Below are 12,026 nucleotides of genomic sequence, written 5' to 3'. Positions count from 1 at the left end.
ATGTGGAATTTCTCGCGCACCCCTGAAATACACGCACACGCTCCCCCAGGCCAATCGCGTGTGGAACTTCTCGTGCACCTCTGAAATACACGCGCCCAGGCCAATCGTGTGTGGAACTTCTCGCGCACCCCTGAAATACACGCACACGTTCCCCCAGGCCCGATCGCGTGTGGAACTTCTCGCGCACCTCTGAAATACACGTGCCCAGGCCAATCGCGTGTGGAACTTCTCGCGCACTCCTGAAATACACGCACACGCTCCCCCAGGCCCGATCGCGTGTGAAACCACCCGCGAGCCCCTGAAATACACGCGCCCAGGCCAATCACATGTGGAACTTCTCGCGCACCCCTGAAATACACGCACACGCTCCCCCAGGCCCGATCGCGTGTGAAACCACCCACGAGCCCCTGAAATACACGCGCCCAGGCCAATCGCGGTTGGAACTTCTCGCGCACCTCTGAAATACACGCGCCCAGGCCAATCGCGTGTGGAACTTCTCGCGCACCCCTGAAATACATGCACCCAGGCCAATCGCGTGTGGAACTTCTCGCGCACCTCTGAAATACACGTGCCCAGGCCAATCGCGTGTGGAACTTCTCGCGCACCCCTGAAATACACGTACACGCTCCCCCAGGCCCGATCGCGTGTGGATCTTCTCGCGCACCTCTGAAATACACGCGCCCAGGTCAATCGCGTGTCGAACTTCTCGCGCACCCCTGAAATACACGCACACGCTCCCCCAGGCCAGATCGCGTGTGAAACTTCTCGTGCACGCGTGTTCCCGACACCCGTAATACGCGTTCCCCGCTTTGCGTTTGCTGTTTGCCAGTCCGGTAAACTGCTACAGGGTTGGCGCAGCCCTTTGCGATGGTTTTGCGATCTTGATGGCTTTTCCTTGCGCGAGGGCGTTCTTGGGGGCGTAACTGGCGCTGCTGCAGGGTCGCTGCGCCACACTGCGCCACGTCTGCTTTTGGAGGTGGGAATCCATGAATACGCTGTGCGCGGAAATTGATTTTATCGCACGTGGCTGGCGCAGACATTCGCACAGGCACGCTGTGCGCCAGCCGCGTGCAACACTTTTGAGAGGAATTACATGAATCGGCCTGTAAGTTGGGAGGTTCTGGTTTTTGCACCATGAGAACAATTATGCTCTAGAATGATATGGAGTGCACATGGAGAATGATATTATCCAGGTAGTTAAATGTATGCTTTAGCATTAGCAGCTATGTTATATTTTCATTTTTGGCATCTTATAACAAGAGTTGTATTTCTTCATATAAATATGCATTTGTGTTTTGATCAATATTGTTTGTTCTTTTTCGCTTTTGTATTTGAGGCGATTGGGACACAATAATTATGGTAATATGGTGATTTCTCAAGACAGCACCAGATGAGAACTAGTACAAAAGCTCAATTAATTGTCATGATTTATTTTTATCTTTGCAGTGCCCTTAAGCAGACACGTGTTTCGGCTAAGATAAGCCTTTCTCGAAACTGGGCAAAATCTAATTCGTGCACAACTCATGTTTCATGGGTTAGATCCCACATCTCCTTATTAATGTGCGTTCTCCAATGCACGTCGGCTCTATCTTGACTTAGCCGAAACACGTGTCCGCTTAAGGGCACTGCAAAAATAAAAAGAAATCATGACAATTAATTGAGCTTTTGTACTAGTTCTCATCTGGCGCTGTCTTGAGAAATCACCATATTGCAGTAATCAATAGCGATTTCTGGCTATATCCACTTCTCTACAAGATGCGACAGACCATCAGCATATAATTACCAGTCAATAAATAATCAAACCCAACATACCTGGCTTATACAGAGGAGTTGCTGCTTGACCAGCTTTCCAAAGCCAAACCTTTTTTTCTTCACACAATAATTATGATCAACATTTTATGAGGAAATTTGGTAATTTGAGAACCTATGTGTATTGATAACATTTCCAATAAAAATGGACACATGGGAATATGATGGTGCGTTATGATGCATTTGCACTTTATAACTATTTTCACATAAACATCCAATTCATATTTACATATGTCGCCATGCCTAGACTAGACTGAAGTATTTGATTAACAACATTGGTGTTTATTATTTGGAATGCTCCGAGTTTATGTTCCAAATTATTTGGACACTACAATTGTTGCCTTCCTCTTGTACTTTATTTGTTTTAAGATGTCTATAGAATGTGTTTGCACTTGCATTTTCTACAATCTGGTTGCTTTGCATTTGCTTTGGTGAGAGGTTTGGATGCACCTAACTTGCTAATGTTATGATGGCTTTTATTCTGTATTAGCATGTTCAGGTGATTTGTATGATGCACTTGCACTTTAATATCGTCATGGGTCATGTGCGTTCTGTATGCCCCTTATTAGTACCATATTTTTCTATTACTAATACATGTATATGTTCTCAATTATTTGGACATTGTAATTGCTAAATAAACGTGTGTATTTTACAAAGAAGCTAATGGTGTGCGATTGAACTTGCACTTCATAACGATATTGCTGCTTGTACTTGCTTTGCACAGAAACCTTCATATAAACAATTGGTACTAATCCAGATGGTGTTCCTTCCATATCAGCCTTTTTAGACGATGGTTAAAGTATGCCTGCTGTTACTTACATTGTCACTACTCCATGATGGCTCTTCCTGTTTGTACATTGATTGCATATCGGAGCTGATGCAGATTAGACACTTTGAGAGGACTACCCTATGGTATATGTATGTATGTATGTATGTATGTATGTATGTATTTATTTTTTGTATAGCGCCGATAGCCCGTGGGCATCAGGGCGCTTAGACAAACAACGAAAAATAAAACAATACAATAGGAACGTCTGCGCTAAGCCATGAGGTGGTCATAATCCCCCGTATCCCAGTTCATCATCTGAAAAGATGAGTCTTCAACCCTTTCCTAAAAACAGTAAGGTTGGTAACGGTATAACGTGTGTTTGCTTCATTTTGACTTGGACAAAGCCTGAGTTGGGTGAAACGCGTTGTCAGAAGACCTCCCCTCCCCCACTTGTATTTGCTCATGAACCTTGTGGTGATAGGTGGCGCAGATGGAACCAGACACTGACCAGCTGTGGAGACACTTGTTATGAAGCCAGGTAGCCTTTATTATACATATTTACAGATTACGGTACCAGTTACTCTTAGATTATATTACAGAACAATGAGAACATAGCACACCCACCAACCATCCTCAGTCACACCAGCTCAGGACCCAACTGACACTCTTTGAACACTCACCAGCAACACTCACCAACATTCTCCTGAGCTGCCAATCACTTGTCTTCAACATTTTATGCAGCATACATAGGTGGCCAGCTTCACAGCACAAGACTACAATAATACAACAGGAGTTATCGGGAGGATAGCTCAGGGGCAACATACTCGTCTTGGAAGCAAGACGACACGGAGCAACACACGTTCGATCCCCGGGTCTGCGCTTAGAAACCCACGGGTATTAAGTGCGGTATAAACAACCTATCATATCATGACAGCACACATATTTTTTACAAAGCATTTGTGTCTCGGACCCATGAGTTCCGCCTGAAGCTTCTGCTAATATTTTCATCTTCGACTTGCTCCCATTTTATATGAGTTTTACGTTAGCATCAAGCCCAAGCAACTTTGCTTCCCATATTGTCCAGTTTATGTCACCTGACGCTTTGCAGAAATATATGATTAGGCTCAATCTACAAAATATTAACATTTAAAAGAAAATGTTTTAATGAGCATGTGAAAGAAAACACTGCTGTCACTACCGACACACACTGCCCACTGGTAGAGAACCAGACTACTTCCAGTGAAGGCTTTTGAGTGAGAAACAAGGTTGCTCCACCCTTTTGACACTATGGGCCTCATGACGATTCCAGCGGTAACCTGCCGGTTTTTCCGGCTCGGTTACCGCCGGACTCGTATTACCATTCTGCCTCCGTGATTCCCGAAATTACCGGGGCATTACAACACCGGTGACCCGGGAATTCCAGAGGTGGAATTCGGTAAATCCCCATTCCCATTGAGTCCCATAGGACTCAATGGGAATGGGGACCATGGAAACACCGGCACCATCTCGTGGCGGTGTTTGATGTCCGCCTGCAGGAGGGCGCTGTAAAACCCGCCAGATCAGACCTGGCAGGAATGTCACCTCTGCCTGCAAGACTCGAGATCAGGCGATCCGGACACAACGGTGGCAGCAGGTTTACCGTCACCGTTATTTCCGGACCGCCTGACTCGTAATGAGGCCCTATGTGTGCCCCTAACTTCTCGGACCACTCTTACAGAAGCGGTTCAGGTGAAGAAAAATAAGACCGGAAAGTGCACCTAGACCCTGCACCACCAGGAAGTCGCTCTGTGGGCGAGGAGACGAAATAAAGTCACTCAACAGCTTCTCGAATTTTGTGCCAGCCCCACCAACTTTGTAGCTTGTCACCCTGTAGGGAAAAATGGGTTCACTGACGCTGAGAAAACAACGTTGCCCTTCATTAACACCAGCATTCTATGTCACCTTTTGTCAAAGCTCTTGCTGTCCTCACCTACACTCCAGCATGAGTCACAAGAGAAAGTGTACCTGATGCGACCGTTGCCTGTGGGTGTTCTGCGAGCCCGCCTCTGTGCCACTGAAGGAAGACTGCAACTACCTCCTCCTGGTGGTCCATCTACACTCCAAGGCTTCCGGATGTGCTCTGCACCCACGTCCTAGTGTGAAGGTAATCACGCCACTGGTCCCCTGTCGGCCTGAATAAAGACTGACACTAGACCGCATTATCTATCTTGCGTCCCAGCCTACATTCAAGGCCCATAATTAGTAGCAGGACTGCAGCTTTCTGTTAGGTAGAAAATACTGTAAGAATAGGGTTGGGAACCTTTTTGGTACCTGATTGATCTAGTCTTTTTCATTTAAAGAACATTGAGATGGCCTTGAAGTACCTTTCTGCCACCTGTTCGCTGCAACTGCAACTGCACATACATCACAAGAGACTTTGCATAAAAAAGTAGAAACTGGCTGTACTACCCTTATTCTGTGTTTATTGAAAATAATTGTTTAGCACCAGGGTAATGTGTTCTCCATTTCACTTACTCCTGTGTAGTGGGACTTTTTAAAGTATGTGTTATTGCCTATCTATATTTGTGAAAGTATGTTCTATTTGTTGTTATTTATTGACTTTACCTAGAAGAAGTTACCTACACACAGTACCTTACTTTTGTACTGTTAATGTTTTCCCAGATAGCACAGGGTAGCAAGCTGCCATAGGCCCCACTCAAGTTGAGAAAAGCAGAATACAAACAAACCCTCTAAAGGGGTTTTAAATCACTAACATTGAGTTGAGTATTCCTGTAATTGCTAAAAATGGTCTGCTTATGCATTTTTTACTGCATTGTGGTTATCGTACATTTTGTATTATAGCTAAAACGAGGACCCTGGAGTTGTAGGCTATCATTCCATTCCAGGTGGAGGCCCTTTACTATTCTATAGACAATGCACTTGCCTTGCCCTGAAATGCCCCTATGATTAGGCTCCCCAATTCACACTGCAGACCAAGAGCTCAGAGATGTTCTATGAGCGGTGCGACCCATCTTCGCACGTCATCCTTCGATTTCACAGGTAGCTATACCACTGTCTGTGCCTTTGGGCAGTTCATTTCCAACCTTCTCTTTCCTGCTCAGCAGGTGCCCCTTGGAATGCCACCTTGCCAGGTGCTCACCTGATGTTACAGGTTTTTAAACCAAGGGTTGCATAATCAGATTGTTATTCCTTATCAGTTAGAAGCTGATTATAAATCATAAAATCCCCAAATGTTATTCGCCATGTAGTGTACATTATTTTTCCCACAATGCCTTGCCCCAGGGAATACATCTTCCAGGAAACTTAAGAGTGAAAGTCATCTGACCCTGCAGGGGTTGCACTGGTCTCTAGAAATGGTAAAAACAGACTCACTACAGATATTACTAAAGCAATAGAACCCCAGGAGGGGGGGCATTACCGCTTTGGCAATTCCCAGGGGCGATAGTTACAAGCTTGAGCGAAGCAAGGGCTTTAATGTAGTTCCTCCAAGATCCTTTCCATTCTTCGTCTGGCCTCCATGGAAAGGGAGAACGCACTACACATACCCCCTTCTCCCTTTCCATGGCAGCCAGACAAAGAATGGAAAGGAACTTGGAGGGGTGCAGCGCTCTGAGCGCACCTAACAGGTAGGTCTTTGTCGCGCTGCTAGGGACCCGGCTAGGGCCAATCAGATCATCCCTCGCCAGGTACTAATAATAATTACAGACCTCATGAAAAACCCATACATTTCTCCTGCAATTAATGTGGCTCGCAAAAATTAAGCAAACATCTGTTCATTGATTCCTCCTGGGAATACACAAGACAACTTGTAAATCCAAGATGTTTCTCATTGATGTAACTTTTTCCTGTTACCACCTCTGGGGTATTTCTTGAGTTCAATTGCTTGAAGTTTCAGTTTAGCAATGCCATGTGTGTCATGATTGAAATGACTTGCTGCTGGAGATTTCAAATTGTACTTTTTGATGTCACGTGTGTGCTGCGTTAAAAATTCTTCAACTACTTACGTGGTGTCAACCACATAAAGTAATTCACGTGTGCATTCAATAGCACAGATAACAAATGTTGACATGCTGGTATCCTAAGATTTTAAATTGATCCGTTTGCCAGTTTGGAGATGTATCAATGTTCTGCCTATGATCACATTTTTTACAACAACTGCATGGCAAACATAGGTAGATTCCAATAACTAATGGTTTCAATGTTCTCAGTTTTCCAATCACACCCTTGGACAGTTATATGGTGTTTACAGATTTTGGGTTTCCCTTCTCTTTAGCTGGTGAACTGGTATGTTTCTGCATGGATCTGAAGAAGTCTGGAGTTTTGCGTTTGTAGTGCTCTCTTGCTTTGTGCCTCCTAGAATGGAGAATTTCTTTTAGCGTTTAAGGTTCTTCCATTAGTTGTGTCCTTGTGCACCCCCCCTACACCTCCGGGATTAGGTTGCATGGGTTCTCGTTCGCTTTTCCTCCCTCCATTGGACGATTGTCTGATTTAAGGAAATTTCGTCAACATTCATTGGCTCCCTGAGTGCAGTTGGAACTGTTTGGCTCCTGATTGAATTTCGTATTTGTTTTTGTTTCCTGTCTGCGTCAACTGGGGCAGTTTAAAAAAAATTAAACTACGTTTCATACTTCATTAAATGTAACTGTTTTGGAGTTTTTTTCCAGCAAGAGAGAGCGTAATGCCAAGCTGCTCCCACGTTTTTGCCTGATGACTTTGGGTGAAGGGTTACTTTGAGCATTCTGATGAAAAATAAGGAGAAAGTCTGCTGCCTTCCTGGAAGAACCTCGCAAAACGCTAATAACATCTTGCAGGATAGCTCTTTTAGATACTTAAACGCAGATGTGGAAAATGGTTCTAACGAACTGTCATTCTGGGCCGGATGGATGGAGTCTTTGTGAATTTTTTGCGATTGTGTAAACTGTTTGCATGGTTGAAGTCACTGGGAAAAGACACATTTTGACACCCACGTGCAACATTTTTTAAGTATATCTTTAATTTACCCTCTAGTTGTTCATGTGTGCCCTGGCCTGACAGCTGCCTGCAATGTTCTGCATTTTAACTCCATGAATCTGGTAATACACTGTCAATGCCCTTGTTCCCAGCCCTAATTGTTATGCTTTTATCATTTTTTGATGAAATTATGTCAAGGTTATACCAACAATATATTGACTAGTAATCAGGAGGGCATTTAAATACTCATATTTCCTAAACCCTGTTGTCTATCCCTAAACCTGTTGTTAGGGCCATGGGGCAATTTCCCCTCCCATACCTTGCACACAGGGGCCAGATTTTCAAAGATTTGCACTTGCGCAATAAAGTAGAGCAAATGAATTTAGCACTGATTTTGCTGCATTGGTAATAGAGAATGGTGAAAAAAGGTTTAGACTCAATCGGTATTATCAAAAGATGTTTACCTGGGGAAATTGAAGCAGGCTGTTTTATTTATTATGTGTGTTGCGGAACATAAAAATAAAAGTAGTAGATACTTTTTGTTGCATGTTTTGGAGCAAACATAGTACAAAAAACAGCCTGATTCATGTGTGCCTGTGTGCAAATGTTTTTAGATAATATGGATCGTGATAAAATCAGTTTGCTCCATTTTGTATTATCAAAGCATTCGCTCACTTTTTAGCTCAAGTGCAAATCTTTGATAATCTGGCGCCAGGTATTTGGAACTGACATGAAATGTAAGGATGTTAAAATGGTCGTTTTTGCAAAAATAGTGTAACTGTAATACATTCATATGATGTGAAAGACAAGTTTGGCTGTGTTGTAAAACAATGGTGGTAATTGAATCACTGCCACTTTTGAATATATAGTTCAGATGCACACTTTTAGTTACTCCCAGTAATTCTTATGTTTCATTATCAGAATTCAAAATACTTTATTTCAACTTAATATGTTTTCTGGTCCTGGTAGAAATCAAGGGTCTAGCTACTACTGATATAAAAACCTATTCAACTCCTAACCATGAAGTTGAGCACCCACACACTACCACAAGCTAGATTACTAGCTGTTTTTAGAACAATAATTGAAGATTACAACTAATCATGCGGCATAAGCAAATCTTGTATTTACAAAAAAGGCGAAAATTGAGCGCCAACATACTGAATAGTGGCTCTAGTAATAGCAATACAAGACCGTAATCTTTCATATATTTACAGGTGATCCATTGACGGTAAAAGTAAAGCATGGAAGAGCCTCGTTGATCTTCAAGATCTGTGAGCATTTTATATTGTTTTGTGAATACAAGATTTGCTTAAGCCACATCAGTTTTGATGATATTGTCAAAGGGATTTTATTTCCCTTATTTACAGATTTGAGAAAAGATTTGAGTCTAAAGATAATTTGTATCAGAGCATTTGTTGACCATTACGCCTCCACATAATCAGGTTGGTAAGACATACAAAATGTGGCTAAAACTTTGAATTCATTCTCAAGTTGTAGAAATACAAATTCAGTATTTTATTTATTTATTGTAGATTGATTGGATGGTAGATGTCGCTGAAGAAGGATATGTTGATATTTGAAACACGTTGGACCTAAAATTCAGATACCATCTTAATTGGTGGAGATTGAGAAGAACATTGGTGTACACATTTGTAATTCCATTTATATGAAAATACATTTAGGTTTTAGTAAACTCATGACTGAATGAAGTATGTTCAAAACATTTTACTTGAAAATTGTGGAAATCATGAATGATAAATACATACGTCAAAATTGGTTGTAATCTTCAATTATTGTTCTAACAAGAGCTACTAATCTAGCTTGTAGTAGTGTGTGGGAGATGAACTCCATGGTAGGAGGTGAATCGGTTGTGTATCAGTAATGGAATTATTGCCAATTTTACCTCACCAGCAATTACATGTTTGCCCTTGGAGTGGAGGATTTTCCTTCTGCACTGTGCTGGGGGCAAATCCTCCACTTATAGCCAAAAAGTGGTGGATTTACCACATGTGAAAATACCACCTGCAGTAAACCTGACAATTCCCCAGAAGAATCTTATGGACTCAAAAATGTGGGCTTTAACATTGCTGTGCTTCCACTCATCATCTATATATATTGGCTGGGTGAGCAAAGTGTTATGCTTTAATACAAATACACATTTCTTGTACATAAAATGCTCTTGTAAAACTCGCCCATAACATAAGGATTTTTTACCAAAAGACAAAAGAGGCCTTTAGCTGGATTTCCCTAGCAAGGCTTTCTTTGTTGTAGCGATGATACGGGTTACCACGTTGCCCCTGTGCCAAATCATATTATGAGAGTCCTTGCAGTTATGTTTCCTCACCACAACCTTTTCATGCATGAGGTTCAAAAGTGCCCTTCCCTATGTGAATCTCCAGATTAATTTTGTCATATTGTGTGTGAGTCCAGCTGCATATATAATGGGATAGATGCAGCAAAGGGAAGCCTTCAGTGAAACTATCTCATGTTGATTCACAAAAAGGTGCAAAAATTTAATTTTTCTGTGCACCCCCTGTCCCTCTTATGAGTGGGAGACATGTGTATTCTTTATATATGACTAGCAGGAGTAACAGTGCTTTGCACAGTTATTTCTACTTCAGTCCTAGTTTGAAGTTTATTTAACGAACTGAACCATATATTAGTAATTATTAGTAGTTATTCCTGTAGGGGCTAGTGTGAACGAATTGTCTTTGTTTCCAACTCTGGAGCAAGCCACATTAAGCTGAAGATGATAAAGCATGAATCCCGTAAATTGGTTCCAGCTACTTTGTGTCCCGATCTAGGGCCGAGGCAACAGCAACCTCAACACAAGTGCTGTACGTGTAGGGCTGAAGTGTGTAAGCTTGAAGTGACATACCCGTAAAAGAATTTAAATATGAGGCATTGAAATTGTTTTTGGCAAACTTTTACAGGGTAATTCATGGAATAAACGTGCGCCGAAAAGGGGAGCGCAAGTGTGAAAATCGCAGCGCACGCGTTCTAAAGCCGCGCACGCAGCCGTTCATCGAGTCATGGAATGCGCTGCGTGTGTAAACCCTGGGATGTGTGCCAAATCCATGGGTGGCGCACGCGGGCGCACACATCACCAAACGCCGTGCACGAATGGGAAACAACACGTGAAAATGTGGGCGTTACAGGGGAAGTACGGGAGGTAAATGCTCGCAACGCCCACACGCGCGCTAACATCATGTATTCATGGAATCGAACAGGGGAAACCCGTTCACCAAAAAAGACGCGCTAATCCGGAAACACGTACGCCAGCAGGAAGCAGGCGTAAGCGGCCCCGTGCAGCATAATAGTGCACGTAAACAACAAACAAGCACATACGCTACGATGAATATATCGTTCCTCGCAGCCATGGTCGTGGGACACCGCAGGAGGAGGAGGATAGGCAGGCCCCGCTTTTTTTTACCCAGGACCAGCCTTTTTGGGATGCTTGATGATCAGGTCTATGGGAGGTACAGGTTTCCACCACTAATAATCCTAGAACTGGTCAGGAAGTGGGAGGATGACCTCACACCAGCCATCCTGTGCTCCCAAGCACTGAGCCCCTTGGAAAAGGTGCTCAATGTACTGCACTTCTTGGCAACTGGGTCATTTCAGCGGACAAGTGCTATAGTTGGGGGTGTCTCACAGACCACGCAGTCACGCTGCCTACACCAGGTGTTATCGATCATGACTGCACGCCCCTCAGTCGGCAGGCACATATACATGCCCAGAACACCTGAAGAAAGGAAGCCCGTCGTCCAGGACTTTTTACGGGGTGGCACACTTCCCCAAAGTGCTAGGTGCCAGTGATTGCACCCATGTGGTTCTATGTCCTCCCAGGGCCACTGAGCACATCTATTGAAACCGCAAGCACTGGCATTCCATCAAGGTGCAGGTTGTATATGATGCCAAGGGAATCATCACCTCAATACATGCCAACTATCCAGGGTCCAGCCATGATAGTTTCATATTCCGAATGTCACCCCTAAACCGGGACCTGGAAGCTGGGAGGCATGGCGACACATGGCTAATTGGTGAGTATAAATGCCTCTGCACATGCATGCATGTCAGACACTGAGAAATGGGAAAATCCCACTAATGACAACCATTATCACCTCCCCAGGGGACAGTGCCTACCCTCTGAGCACCTACATGATGACACCAATACGGACCCCCACCACACCACCCAAGGTAAGATACAACACAGCTCATATTGCAACCCGGGGCATAGTGGAGCGCACATTCGGAGTGCTGAAGTCACACTTTCGCTCCCTCGACCGCTCTGGTGGGCAGCTGCTATATGCGCCAAAAAAGCAGACACTGAGGACTCCAAGATGGAAAAGCAACACATGTGCTTCATGCTGCAACAAATCCAGTGTTCACTAATGCAGTGTTGGGAGGCACATGGATACATCAATGGTTGGTCGCTTGGACAGAAGGCAATTGTCATGTTGAACATTCAAACAGGGCCCTGAAGTGATTGTGTGCA

This window comes from Ambystoma mexicanum, chromosome 6p, assembly GCF_040938575.1.
Source record: "Ambystoma mexicanum isolate Mex_15411 chromosome 6p, UKY_AmexF1_1, whole genome shotgun sequence".
In the NCBI taxonomy this organism is placed as follows: domain Eukaryota; kingdom Metazoa; phylum Chordata; class Amphibia; order Caudata; family Ambystomatidae; genus Ambystoma; species Ambystoma mexicanum.
Note: the sequence above shows the minus strand (reverse complement) of the source record.